Here is a 15,261-nt window from a genome sequence, read left to right on the forward strand (position 1 = left end):
TCTGTGGGTGTTCAACCTCTCCATGCCGGTGAGTTCTTTTGAACCTGTGACTTTGTGTGCTTTAGACAGCTACTTTAGGAACTTTTAGACCTACCTTTTCAAAAATAGTAGCCACTGGTGCTTCTGAACCTTTCATTTGGGCTTAGAGAGAAAACTCAGTTGCTAAAGCGCTTGCCATGTTAAGTGTGCGGATTGGCGTTTGATCCTATCACCCAAGTAAAGAGATTTTAGTGGGTCCAAAATTCAGCTTGCCAGTCATGCTAGCTGCATATCTCTTACTCATGGGTGAGCTAGTGCCTGCCATATTGGACAACACAGATACAGAACACTTCCGCCGTCATGGAAAATTCAGTGGCTACCCTTCACTTCCTCCAAGGGTCAGCAGACTGAGGCTTGGTTCTTGTCCACCCCCCGTTGCTGTAATAAACCTCTTTTCATGGAAGACATCCATACCCATTTTCTTGTGTGTATCTTGCTTTCCCACTCTGCCAGCAGAATTCAATTGAGAGACAGAACCATCTGGCCCACAAAGTCTAAAATAGTTACTATCTAGACTAGGCAGTTTCCCAGCCTTGTTTTACATGATTTTCTGAAAAGTACACGTAGCTATGTGCGTACAAATGTTACAGTTTTAGAAAAGGAGTATCTAATCCCTATTCATTAGCAAAGCATGGGCTACAAATGTCTTTACTGCTTCTTCCTAGAATCTTCAGAAGGCAACCTCAGATGATCAGCATCCACAAGTACTAGGTTTATGCTGTACCGGTCTTGAGATGCTCATCGCTCTGTTGTACCAGTCATGAGACACCAATAACTCTTCCGTTTGAGATGCTAGTAGCTCTATTGTACCAGTCAGTCTTGAGACACTAATAGCTCTTTGGAGCAGAGGGGCACAGGGTCACATAGCATCTCTGGTAGTCTCTGAGTGTCGCTCACAGCCCCATTGTCACTTAACGCCATCGCATCTCCTTCATACAAGTAAGAGACTGGGGTCCCCAAACCTGGGTTTCCCTGCTGTTACCCCTTCTTCTAAAAGTCTAGGTTAGGTGGCTGTGTTCTGTTTGCTATCAAAACATATTGAGAGAATGCAGTCAGAATCCTACTTTCCATCTTAACTGATGTTTTTGATTTGTCACCAAAATACCTTCCTTTGACCTTCCTCCTGCCAGCCAGCCTCCGCAGCCCCCATCACACACACACACACACACACACACACACACACACACACACATACACACACACTCCCTCTCTCTCTCTCTCTCTCTCTCTCTCTCTCTCTCTCTCTCTCTCAGATGACTATAACCTCCAGATGTGGCACACATCCTCGCAGGCTTGTGTTGAATCACTGTCTATGCACGTGTGCCATTTCCTTAGTGTTTCTTAGTCACAGGAATATGTTGCAAAGTGTGAATAACCAGTATAAGGAATTAAAGAAAATCGAATCAGGAGATTGACAGTGACTGAAATAGTTTTGAGGTATGCAGGGGTCGGTTCTTTCCAGCTTCAGAAAGGTCTAACATACATGGGTACCTGCACACATGAGGAGGCGGCATGGACAAGCGTACATGTTCATGTGAGTACATATACATGAGCATGGGCACGCATGTGGGTCAGAGGTCAATCTCACTCATTCAGTGTCAGTCACTCTCCACCTTATTTGTGTGTATGGATGTATGGTGTGTGTGTGTGTGTGTGTGTGTGTGTGTGTGTGTGTGTGTGTGTGTACAGTCATCTGTATGAACGCAGGTGAGTACCACAGCACGCATGGAGCTCAGACAACACCCTTGGGTATCAATCCTCACCTTCCACCTCTTTTCCTTTTGAAGCAGGGTCTCTCACTGACCTGGTGCTCACTGATTCAGCTAAACTGGTTGGCCCGTGATATCCAGACATCTATCTTCCTGTGTCTGGTTGTATCCCTATGCCTATCCCAGCATGCATTGCTGTATCTGGCTTTGTACATGGATGCCCAGGATCCAAATTCAAGCCCTCAGTCTTCACAGACTGAGCCACCTTCCCAGCCTCATGTGTTCTACATCAATCACCACCTTTCTCTGGATGATTTCAGCTCCTCCGTTTTTAAGCCTTTTTGGAGATTTACCCCCGACACGTTTTTAATACTCTTAAGTAGTGCAGGCACTGGGTTGGGTCAGTGTGTGTCTGTCCGTAGGAAGGCTGCCTGCTGGCATTGTGAGAGATGCCTGACACTCTAAAAGAAACACCAACACGCTGAGACTGTAAAATTGAACTTCATCTTCCATTTCGGCCATGGATTGGCTCTGTGAACTTCAGTAAATCATGTCATCCCTTTAAACTGTGGTCAGTTTGCTAGGGGACACCGAACATCCGATGTTAGTGCTAGAAGTGGCCTTAGAGCCTGGTCATAGTTAGCAGGCCAGAATCAGTGAGGTGTAAAGCTGGTTGTGGTGGGGCTCGGCTGCAATCCCAGCACTCGGGAAGCCGAGGCTGGAGGACACTGCAGCCTGGGCTGCGATATTGCATCTGGTACTGTAGCATAAATCAATCTGATTATCAACCTAGGATGAGGTTTGACATCATCCCAACCAAGAGAACAGTGTGTCTCTAGTGGAGGCATATGGCAGTATTTCTGAGGCTGGCTTTCGCAGTGCTAGATAATCCCAGCACTTGGGAGGGTAAATCGGGAGGATTATGAGTTCAAAGCCAGCCTGAGCTACATCATGAGAACCTATCTCAGAAAAGGGATAATATTTCTACCCTGAAGTAACCAAACTGAGGACACACTTTGAGATACACACACACACACACACACACACACACACACACATGTTTTTTTAAGGCAACAAAGGAGACCCAGTAGGCAAAACAAGAACACCCCCCACCCCAGGGTTTTGGCTACTCAGAAAAAGCTGTCAGGAACAGTGGAGAGACCTGAGCCCAACTTTGAAAGCCATGTGTGGATGGAAAGCATCACTGGTCCTGTAGAAAAGGAGTCAACCCAAAATCACTGATAGGACCAGCTGGAGACAGACGGGGTGCCTGGAGGTGAGAAAAGCTCCCCAAATTACAGTCCTGGGGGAGAGTTCTTGGTGTCACTTCCCCCCCCCCTTGGGGCTGGTTCCTTATGGCAATTAAAGAGTTAAACTCACTAGTTTCTGTGTTTTCCAGGGACATTTTTCTTTTAAGCTTAAGTAATTCAAAGTGTCCCTTGCACCAGGACTAGCTAGAAAAATCAAATTAGTAGAGTAATGAGGAACAATTGATGTTTTGCTGGTGGTTCTCCAGAACATGTTATTTACATAAGAACCAATTGTTTACACACAAATCGGGGTGGCTGGCCCACATTGGTAAGTGTCCTTTTTTTAAATAGGCAATTAGGAGGAAGATAAGGGAGAAACTCAAAATTCATGTTTGGCATCAATAATTAAGAGAAGCATCATTACAATAGGATAATAACAGCATATATAACTAAAAACCAAAGAGGCAAAGAGAGGTAGATGGTCAGGCATGATGGCTTACATTTTTAATACCAGCACCTAAAAGGCTGAGGTAGGATATGGGGCCAAGTTCAAGCCAGCCTGGGCTAAGTAGTTTCAGGGCAGCCTGTACTACAGAGTAGGACTCTGCCTTGGAGGGGGAAAAGGCATAAATAAATCAATGAAATAGAAAGGATAAAGTAACACCATTTTTGACTAAACATGCGTTAGTCAAAAAAGCAAATTTTAGAAGTTTCAGTATTAATATAATTGCTGCAATAAAACTTGAATCTGAGTATGAAAAAGGATTATTTTATGAATGATGCGGTCCACAATGAAAGTATAACATACTGTAGAACAACCCCGGAAGCAGAGTACAAAACCTATTATAACCTGGGCCTGGAGAGATGGCTCAGAGGTTAAGGGCACTGACTGCGCCTCCAGAGGTCCTGAGTTCAATTCCCAGCAACCACATGGTGGTTCACAACCATCTATAATGTGATCTGATGCATTCTTCTGGCCTGCAGGTGTACATGCAGGCAGCACTGTATACATAATAATAAATAAATAAATTTTTAAAAAAGTTTCTAATCCTTTAAAAAAAACAAACTATTATAACCTGAGAAAAAGCTACAAAACTGCTAGCGTATCACAGCCATCAGTACCTAGGGGAGGACAAAATAAAGTCAAGTTTAAATAAGCTTACTGAGGTCGATTTTAAATAACTCTAAGCCAACCTTTCTTCCCTAGAGGTGACATCATCTTTTCAAATACTGAGGGACCATTTGTAAAATGCATTCTATATTAAGCCAGAAAAGAAAACCCTCAATAAATTAAAAAAGAGAACTATGCCTTAGTACCCATCAAATCTGAGGTTATAAATGAACAATGTAAGCCAAGTCTCGCTGCTATCCTCGTATTGAGACAAACTTCAAGAGGCGGGGCTGCTGCTGAGTGGAGCGAGCTCTTGCTTAGCATGCACCAGACCCTAGGTTCAACCCCCTGCAAACAACTTCATGTCTGAAACAAACGTACCCTAAGTGGAAGGTTCGAATGCGGACTTCAAAGGCAGTGAGAGCAGTTCAGAACTACATGGCAAAAGGAATGGCCGAAGGACGGCTGAGATGTATTCAGTAGCCACAAGCAGGCCCGGGTGAAGGTTGGAGGAAAGCGCAGAGCTGCTGTTAAGATCTAAATGCAGAAACAAAAACAGATCCTTTGTAGGTCGAGTTCATCTTTTAACGGGAAATAATAAGCATAAACTCAGCCCCTAGATCAAATCAATCTAAAGAAGCCATGAAGACGGGAGACAAAGTCAAAAAACAAACAGTAGCTTTTCTACATCATGGGGAAGATAGGAAAATATGCCACGCATTCTATATGTAAAAGATACCTGGGAATAAACTGAGAAGGCGAAAGACACCCCCCCACACACACACACACACACCCCTCACAACAAAAACTTAAAGAAACAAACTGAAGGAGACACTAGGCAGTGGAAAATCCTCCTGTGGTTACGAATTGGCAGAATGAATACTGTGAAAATCCCCATGGTACCACAAGTAGTCAACAGATTCTCTGTAGATTTCCATCAAAATTCCAGAGACTGGAACATAAGCATTCAGGTGTGGGGCTGAATGTGGATTAAATATAATATAGTGTGACACACAGATCCAATCAAAACCCCTTTAGCTGGATAGAAAAGAATTTGGTCTGGTTTTGAAGCGGGCTCTCTCTGGCTAAGCTGGCCTCTGACACACACTATATCGCCCAGGCTGGCCTTGAACTTTCAATCCTCCTGCTCTGCCTCCTCCTCCATGCTGGCCTTTACAAGTGTGTAGCGCCATGCCCAATAGTAGAGGGGGTATTAAACCAAGAAAGCACACAACCAAAAACAAAAACAAAACAAAAAAACCCAGAGTGGCCACAGGCAGCATAATCCAGGAAGTTGGATAGAAAACTGAGAAACGCTAGCTTCCTTGCCAACCTGGTAACTTCAAATCCTGATCTGGGGCTTGGGGCCAGAAGCAATCCCAGCTGGCAATGCGGGATGCACCGGGGCTCCAGAACTGGCTGTAATTCCAGGAGCTCTGGAAATGGGCACTGAGGTGGGGCTGGGGCCAGAGCGTTGGCTGAAAGGCTGTTGGGAGCCTGGTCTTGGGAGCTCTTCTGTTACAGCAGAGGCAAGGGCCGCGCTTAACATGGTGTCTGAGGTTCTTGTGTCTCAGAGAACTGAACAGGACACAGAAAAGCAGTAGCAAAAGATGAAAGTCAGGGGGCTGGAGAGATGGCTCAGTGGTTAAGAGCGCCGCCTGCTCTTCCAAAGGTCCTGAGTTCAATTTCCTAGCAACCACATGGTGCTTCACAGCCATCTGTAATGTTATGATGCCCTCTTCTGTCCTTCAGATGTACATGCAGGCAGAACCCTGTATACATAATAAATAAATGAATAAATCTTTAAAAAATTAAAAAAGAGAAAGAAAGAAAGAAAGTGAGAGCAAACAGACACACTCTCTACACTCTACAAAGCCGGAGCAGCAGGAGCAGGCCCTGGCTTCAGAACCCCCTGCCCCAAACCACTGTCCCAGTTCAGAGTGTATCAATTACAGCGGAAAGGGGAGGAGTTCGCTGAAGGGGCGGGCCCTTCTTGGACTGACATGACTGGCATATCTAGGTTCTGTGACTTTATGTTAGTCTGCATGAACCGAGCCCTCTGTTAAAACTGTATGTGTGGGATGCAATCCATATACATTAGTCCTTCAATAGAGGGATTTGTGCAATCAAGGGAAGGTCTTTTTAGTTGCTAGATCCTGGGGTTAACCTTCCTATGACTCACAGTTGGATCCTGCCTTTGGGCCTCCTTCCGTACAGCAGAGAGTCTGCATTCTTACCTATGGAGGAGACTGGAGACCCACTCTCCAAGTGACTAAGTGCGTGCGGGAGGCCAGCAGGTACCGTATGCAGAAGTCAGGTGACCAAGAGTTCACACACTAACTACTAAGACCTGAGCTTTTCTTCAGCTTGTCCCCAGAATCTCCATAGCCGCCACCCCAACTCCCCAACCTGTCCTGAGCAGAAGACCCAGAGAGAGACCTAATGGCACTGGCATACAGGATTCTTCAAGCTGTTTAATTACAAAGGCTGTATGTTCTTCATTGTTGTATACTGGGTATCTTCAAAGTAGGTTGGAGGGTGTTAGAAAACAGCAAGGGGGCTGGCAAGATGACTCAGTGGGTAGAGCAGCTTGCTCCTGGACTTGATGACCTGAGTGACCCAAGCACCCACATGGTAGAAGGAAAGAACTGACTCTCACAGGTTTTCCTCTGACCTCCACGCATGTCCCATGACCCACATGTGTCCACACACATTCACACAAAAATAAAAGCATTGCTGATGACCACTGATTTTATTGACATGGAGGTGCAGGTGGGGAGAAAAAAAAAACATAGAAAAGACACCTGCATCACACCTGGTGTGTTAGGTCTGCCTCCCCCACCCCCACCCCCCATACCTAAAGTGTTTTTCCCAAAGCCCCAAGAGCATGTTGGCCTGTTTCCTACCCACACTTAAACCTTCTATCTCTCCTTACCGCTGCACAGATGGAGGGTTAGGTGCTGGAAATCTCAGCTCTCGAAGTGCTTGGCTGTTTCCCCTGGCAACCAGCCCTCATGCTGAGACCGTCCATGGAAGTGGCAGAGACCAAACATGTACCTCTTACATAGAGACACTTACCCACCAATGTGATCTTGACCTTGAGATTTCTCTAGAAGCTGAAGGAAGCCGGTGAGGGCGTGAGTGGAACACACACTGGGGATGTTCCCCTGAGCAGTACCTATACCAAAATGGGAGCAATTCAGAGATTAGCATGGGCCCTGTGCGAATCAGTGAAGCAGTCCAGAGTTTGAGACAAAAGGACCAGGGTTCAAGATCAGCCTTGGTTACATGGCAGGTTCAAGGCCAGGTGTGAACAGTGACCAGGCACTGACTTGTCTTGAGCCTGTCTGTGGTAAGCGTTCCTTCTTCCTTCCTTGAAATGTACATATTGTTAGCTTTTCAGTATCCCCTCCTCCTCCCCGTTCAGTCTTCATCCCTAGTCCATGGATGGCACCTCCCCACAGTCACAGTGGGGCATCCCGGAAGTCAGTTAACCCAGTCCCTCACACCTGCTCAGAGGTTTGTCTCCAAGATGATTCCAGATCTTGTCCAGCTTGCAACATAACCAGCACAGACTTTAATCAAACATGGAGTAGCTATGTAATCTGAGCCAAACCTGTCACCCTCACACTCTCTGGACTGACAGAAGATTGGGGTATAAGATCTGAAGTGGGAGAAAGAAAAGGAAAGTGTGGAATAATCATTTCCTTAAACTCACACACAGAGGCAGGTTGGGAGCTGGACTAGTGCCCCCCCCCCCCCCCGCCTTCCTTAGTCTCTGGGCATCACCCCTTTTCAGAGAAAGAACAGGGTGTGTTTGCTTCCTCTCCAGTCTAACCACAAAAACGCCCCTTCATAAGGAGACACTGGATCTCTCCTCAACTGTGTCCCTTGACATTCTGGAGACATCAGCGTGCTGTGTCCTTCAGTAAGGTTGCTTAGCAATGAGATAAGTTGGTCCTCTCAAGTGCGTCTGCTTTTTCTCTGCTTTGGCTGACCTTTGGTCTCTTTCCTCTGGGAAATCTCATTCCCGGTGTTTTTGTCACAAGACTATTGGTGCCTATTTTGAGGTACACCACTTGCAGCATTTTTTTTTTTTTTTTGGAAAGCATGGAAAAAAAAAAAAAGGCAATGTATCCCAATACAGTCATGGCCGTCCTCCATGTCTGCAGTAAAAACATGGCATCTACTACATGGGCCATGGGCCAGTGAAACACTGATGTGTAGCTCCGTTACCCATGGTTAGGTATCCAAAAGACTCCAGCCATGCATGTTTCAGAGGGGGCAATAGAGTGAGCCACACAGCTCAGCCCCCCCCCTTTAGGGGGTTCTCTTCTAGTCCAGTAAGCTACATGGAGCAGATGCATTAGGGTTTGTATGTTGGACCCCTCGCTGTGAGCCAGTGAGAGAGAGTGAATAGAGGGTACCAAGTCCCAAGTACCTGGAACTGAACATTAATTTCTCACCTGGAGATGACCTCTGAACCCCACCCCACCCCACCTCTGACCTAGAGATGGTGCTCCCACAATTGTCTCCCCACCCCCACACCATCCTTATACACCTCTTACCCACACCCTGCCAAGCAAACCCTGGCAAGCCCAGCTCAGAGAGTGGCTTGAGGAGCCAGGCAGCCTCCCTGGCTGGTGGAAGGAGCCTGTCAGATTTTCCTTTAAAATGTCATAGACTCTCTCTTTTTCTTTTTTAAAACAGAGATATAAATTTCTAATTTGGCTTTTTCCTTTGCTCGTTCATTTGGCATATGCGCTAAGCACATGCTTTTTAAAAACCAGTTATGGCTCAATTTTTATTTTCTTACTTCAAAATGATCAGCACCTCATACTCTGATACATAAATCATTATGCAAACTAAGATCCTCTTTGAGCTTATTGAAAGGGAGGAGGCAGGGCAGGCGTGGTCTTGGTGTGTTAGGACCTACTTGCCTTCAGGGCACAGCTGCAGCCCCCCCCCCCAGGGTCTGAATGTCACCCCAGACTGTTCGGGGGCACTTGTGCAAAAGTGCTGCTACTGTCAATTTAAAGGCATTGGTTTTGTCTTCCTTTAAAACCCCCTAAAGCTCAAAATTAGGACCTTTGTTAATTAAGGGCATATGTTCATCTGGGTTTACATTGCTAGAGAAGTTAATTTTAATGTCTCTGAAACCAGGATTCATGTCGTGGTCCCTCTGGGTCAGACCACACATGACTCAATGAGGGTTGAGTACCAGTACTCGTCACTGCTCCTCCATTTGAGGCACTAGCTGTATTGTATGGGGGGTGTGTGTGTGTGTGTGTGTGTGTGTGTGTGTGTGTGTGTGTGTGTGTGTGTGTACACATGCATGGAGACTAGAAGCCAACATCTAGAATCATCTTCTACTGCTCTCCAGTCTTTGAGACAAGATTCCTCACTGGCTCTGGAGCTAGCTCATTGGCTAGGCTGGCTGGCCAGCAGACTCGGGAGGACTTCCTGTCCCATCTTCTCAGCACTTGGGATTACAAGCATGCTCTGACACAGCACGGTTTTGTGCGGATGTGGGAGATCCAAACTCAAGTTCTCGGACTTAACACAGAGGGCACTTTACAGACTGAGCCGTCTCTACTACCCTTGTCTCTCAAGTCTTCACAAAGATCTGTGACTCAGCACAAAGTATCAGCTGAGGGGCTGCAACAGAGTGGCAGGACAGGAGTATGAGATTTTTTTTTTAACAAATGCTCAGAAAAATCATGGTCTGGGGCCTGGCTGCTCTTCCAGAAGTTCTGGGTTCAATTCCCAGCACCCATAGCTCACTACTGTCTGTAACTCCAGGATCTGATACCCTCACACAGATACAAATGCAAAGGCAAAACACCACTGTACATAAAATAAAAATAAATAAATTATGTTTAAGAAAATCAGTCTTCATCCCATATTTGAGAAAAGCCACCAAGTTCCATGAGACACCAAAGGAAAGAAGACACTGACACACAGCTGAACAGGAGCTGTGTTCCGTTCCTGAGATGCCTGAGAGAGGTCTGGCAGTGACATTCCACGCGCTATACCAGGAGCGGGGTGGCAAAAGTGTCTAGACAAGCCAAAAGGAGCGCTTTCATGCATGGAGAATGATTGTAAGTGTAACAAATCATTGTCATATTTAATCGGCAGGAATTCGCTTCCTCTTTTGCTGTTATATAAAACAATAGTGCACAGATTTGATGAGATACAGTGGCTTAAAGCAGAGAGCTAGAATGTTCCTAAAGACAAACAAGCAAACAAACAAAAAACTATTCTACCTATCAGCTGAGGGTTAGATGAGGAAACACAATTCGCTGACAGAATGGTTCGGATCTAGCCTGTGCTCATCAGATTGATCAGCCACAACTCACTCCTCCACAGATGGTCAGAACTGCATAGCCAAGGGCTCACTGGGCCCTAGAAAGAGAACGCTGTGAGGTATTGAGTCTCTCAGATGGGCCCAGAACCCCAAATCTCCGCTCAATCATGGAACATTTATTTAATACAAATAAGAAGCACAGTGCCCTTCTCTAGCCCCAAGTGGACAATGTAGGCAGTGGGGCAGGAGGGGAGGGGTGGGTTGGGGGAGGGGAGGGGTAAATGGGAGAGAAAGGATGAAGCAGTGTCTGAAGGAACAGTTGTTCATCCAGCTCTTGTCACTTTTACTGCCCTTGACCTTTGCTCTTGAGATACCCACCCTCGCCTTTCTCCCCTTCCGTTTCTACCCCCAGCCTATTGCTTCTACCCACTCCTGCCCCCGCCCACTCCCGCCCCCGCCCACTCCTGCCCCAGCCCACTCCTGTCCCCGCCCACTCCCGCCCCCGCCCACTCCTGTCCTTCTGAACCCTGCCGTGGCAGGTTTTTTGAGGTGGAATGGAGTGGAAGCATGTGGTGGCAAAACCACACCGCAAACGGAGAGCCTTTGAAAACCGCTCGGGAATGTAACTAGAACACCCCCTCCCCCCACCCCACCCCCCACTCCCCGCTTCTCGTATCCACTATTCAGTCAGGAGCTGCCCACAGCAGCTGGACCTCATTTTGTAAGTACAGGTTTACTAGACCACTGCCGTCCCCATCCGTTCACTTCTATGACTGACTTTGCACTACAGTGGCCGAGCCGAGTCACTGCAGCAGAGCCCCAGTGATGTTTAGTATCTGGTTGCCATCCACACCTCTCAATCTCAGTACTTGCCAGAACCTACAATTAGTTAGTCCAGTCCTCTGCAAGGGGGCTACCGTGGGACACTTTAATCTCTAGTTGATGTGAAAACTGTTTTCTAACGAAGCATCTGAGAGGGGAAGAATTCCTCCCAATGGATGCACTTTGGAAATCGGCTCCTTAACAGTGTCTGGAATGCACTGTCATGAGAAAAGTGAGGTCTTCCAGAACACACTCATCCAGGCACGTAAGACAGGGCGTGTGAGTCCCGTGGTGTAAGGCCTGTGAGGAACTGGAAAGCTGCAGGAGGGAAACTCAGAGCGAGGTATCCTGCTGTACTCGATTTCTCAACGCTGACTTACAGATCATGCTAATAAAACTCACTGTCCAAACAATCAGATGACCTGTCAATCAGCAATTAAATTTTAAAGCAGAAGTGCAAAATACTAAAATACCTTGGAAAGCAAATATACACTTACCATATGCCCTAGTGAAACACACCTCTGGGTGTTTACTTAAATGGAAGCATATGTCCACACAGACTTGTAACCAAATGCTGGTAGCAGCCTTCTGCATAACAGCCCTAACCTGTCCGTAGCGACCCCCACGGAAACTGGAGACAGCTCAAATGTCTTTATCCTCAGGTGAGGGAGAGACGTGCCCATGTCTTCGAGTACTGATCAGCAGCAACAAAGGAACAAGCCATTGGTACGCACAGATAAAGTTCACAGGCACGCTAGAGACTAAAAGCCAACCACAGGAGACCAGAACACCCCCTCCCCTCCACGAAAAAAATCTGCCCCAGGTCAGTCTACAGTGAGGTCAATGGGCTTTACTTGAGTGATGGAGGACAGTTCATGCCCAGCTGTACTGAGGTCACCTGAAGGTTTTCACACTTGAACATCTGGCAAGTTAGCTGCTGGGAAAGTGCACACTGGGCTCTCCTGCCACCTCTGTGTCATCTCTCCTCCAAGACTCACTACTTGTCTTTGCTCGTGACCCAGCTTTGGATCTCAGAATCGTTCCTGCTGTATGTGGAGCCAGTCTGGAGAGTGAGGTGGAGACATGGCCAAACCCTGAAAATCCCATCCCGAGGCCGGCAGGAGGAGGACTCTAACTCCCTTCTCTCAGCCTGCGTGTCCTAGTGCACATAAGCCTTACAACCCTCATTCCTTGAGGTAGTCATGGAGCCCGGTTTCCGATTAAACTTCCTCTCTCCTGATAAGGACGCGTCCAGCAAGTACCTGGAATTCCTCTTCATGCAAATGAAGCATTCCCAGCACATTGGCCCCAGCCAATGATGTACACTCACCCCCAAATCCCCTACCCACTTTCCTAAGGTTTAGATAGCGCTTGCTATCCCCCTCCCCCAATAAAGAGAGCTGTTTCACTGGAGAAGGCTGCTTCTCCCCAACCGATGAGATCCTGCCTAACCCAGCAGCCCCAGCTAAGCTTCATCCCCTCCAGTGCAGTCCAGTGTGCACCGGGGTCGAGAGACCCCGAGGAGAAAAGCGGCAGCCACAGTCACAGATACAAAGGAAAGGAACACAGACCCTGTCCATGAGTCTAGATCACATCACATCGTAAGAAAACTCCGGGGGATGAAATATAACCTAGTATAACAGTAAATCGCCAGCCACAGAGAACCCGGGACAGAGTAGATCCTCTGTCCTTGAGCATCTCTATCACCAGCCCCGTACACGCCATCGCTGGAACAATCAGTATTCTCCCTGTTCCCCAGCAAATTGGATAGAACCGGTGCCACTTACGTTCAAATGCTTTTGCATTAGTGGGTGAGGGCCTTAGCAGCTTTCAGCAAACAATGTAATGGAAACCCTGCTAGCCAAAGAGTTCTTTAGCATAATACACAGTTGTGTAACTTTACCAGGGGAGGTATAAAGAACCAGAGAGGACACAGACAGATTTAAAAAAAAAAAACTGAATCTATCCAAATCCAGCCTGGTGAGATGATGAATAGACTGGGATTACCCATAGGAGAACAAGCAACTCAAAAGCTGTACCGTTGAATGGTCTCAGCCTCCAGCCGGCCTTCAGTCTCCCTGTGTACTAGAACATCCCTCATGCAACTAAGGCAAGAGGAAGAGCAACTAAAATCTCAGGTTAGCAGCTCCTGGTCCTCCTCCTCCTCCCACAAAAGACCATCCGCAGCCTCGATGCCTTTACCATAGATTAGTTCTCAGCATCACTGTTCTGCTGGTTTCATTGCCACAAATATGCGCTAAAGCCCTCTACAAGGACCAACTTCATCATGGCTGGTAGTCATGCCATGCTTGGAGGAAGTAGCTACACTACGGTGCACCCCTTTTTCCATCTCTTACATCCTTTCCTTTTTTCCCTTATGTTTTACTTCTTGTGTATAGCATGTGTGTGTGTGTGTGTGTGTGTGTGTGTGTGTGTGTGTGTGTGTGTATAAAAACCCAAAGGAAGACATTGGGTATCTTCTGTGTTGCTCTCTGCTTTATCCTCTGAGACAGGTCTCTCATTGAACCTGGGACGCATCTGTATTCACCAAAGCTGTCTAGCCAGCAATGAGTAGTCTTCTCATTTCTACAGCCATAGTGATAGAGTTATAGGTGCTTACGGCCAAGCCTGGCCTTCTCGTGGGAGCTGGGGATAAAACCCAGGCCCTCCTACTTAAATGACAAGTGCTCTTACCTACTGAGCCATCGTCCAGCTCTCTTAAATTCTTTCTCATCCTTTCCACAGTGTTCCCTAAACCTTGGCCCCCTGCGCATTTGACTGCTTTGCCATAGTAACAGTTGCATTCACAGCAACAGACATTTAGCCTCAGTAGTTTGAATTGTCTCACAGCTGTTGTCTACTATAGTTTCCTTTGGCTGTGGCCTGTAATGGCACTAACCTACAAGTATAAACACATGTTTAGAAAGCCAAGTTGATAAATATATACCAACCAACCAAAAAAAGCAGTACCGCCTCAACTAAGACCTGTGATTTTTTTTTTCAGACATAAGTTTTCTCCCTGGCTTAAAAGTACCAAATGTAGGTTTCTTCCAGTGAAGTGTGCCTTAAATTCAAGCAGAAGTAGTTGGTTGCACCCTTAACAGTCACGTCACTACTCTAACACTATACCACTGTAACACCAGAAAGCACTTACTGCCTGGCACCATCCATAGCTGAGCAGGGCCACTGCCCCTCCGAGAACTGCATAGTGCCTTCTAGCACTACGAACACCATCCAGGAAGTAAGGTGCTTCCAACCCAGTCCAAACCTGCTTTCTCTATGCCCCGCATCCAGAATATGAAGTGTCTTCACCAGCATGGATTCACTGTCCATGTCTGGTGTTCACATAACGGCGGCAATGGCTCACAGCTGGGTCCTCAAATGCCTCTGTGGCCAGCAGCTCATCAGGCTGTATCCCACCCTGGGGACTGAGGTTTGGTTTTTTGGGGGTTTTTGGGGGGCTATTCAATAACCACAACTCTCTATATGCGTACCCTTTTTCAACAAGGGTGCCTTCTGTGTTTAATCCCCTCTGCTGCTCTTACTATTCTTGCAGATGGTTTTCTGAATCTGTAAGACACTCGAAGGTTCGCGGTGCTGCCTTCTGACAGAAGGTGAGCAAGGTCTCCTGAGAGTCCGCCACCACCTCCTACAGGTGTGAGTTAGGCTCGGGCAGCTAAAGGGTTAAAGGGAACGAAGTTAACAGTGCCCGAAAGTGCACAAAAACATCTCAACACTTGTATCGTTTGCTCTGCCAGAAGAAGCAGTGATGAGTCCAACGGCATGGACGAGGACACTGCTTTACTTAGCTCCCTAATCCATTTATTCTCCGTGAGCAGCCTAGCCTCATTACAGACCACACCATGTTGTTGAAAGGGCTTTGGACTGAGCAAATAAGCTCATTTTTACAGACTGCCATTTCGTTTGGACTCGGCACTGACTTGTCTTTTACAGTTTGCACCCTTAAGCAGAACCCTCTACTGGTGATAAATGTGGTCCGTTCCCCGCAGCACATCCGCCCTC

The 15,261-nt window shown here is 47.0% G+C and overlaps 1 protein-coding gene and 1 long non-coding RNA gene across 9 annotated transcripts in view; one reads left to right on the forward strand and one right to left on the reverse strand.

Moving 5' to 3' along the window:
- Nucleotides 1-15,261, forward strand: part of TMEM108 (transmembrane protein 108) — a 292,079-nt gene that overhangs the window by 241,731 nt on the left and 35,087 nt on the right. The window lies entirely within an intron of this gene.
- LOC311581870 overlaps nt 7,187-15,261 on the reverse strand; it is a 53,358-nt gene continuing 45,283 nt past the window's right edge. For all 3 annotated transcript variants that reach the window (XR_014773901.1, XR_014773902.1, XR_014773903.1), the window contains exon 4: nt 7,187-7,287. This is a non-coding gene — a long non-coding RNA (uncharacterized lncRNA). The remainder of the gene's footprint in view (nt 7,288-15,261) is intronic.

The sequence above is a fragment of the Acomys minous genome (assembly GCF_964271855.1).
Source record: "Acomys minous genome assembly, chromosome: 13".
Lineage (NCBI taxonomy): Eukaryota > Metazoa > Chordata > Mammalia > Rodentia > Muridae > Acomys > Acomys minous.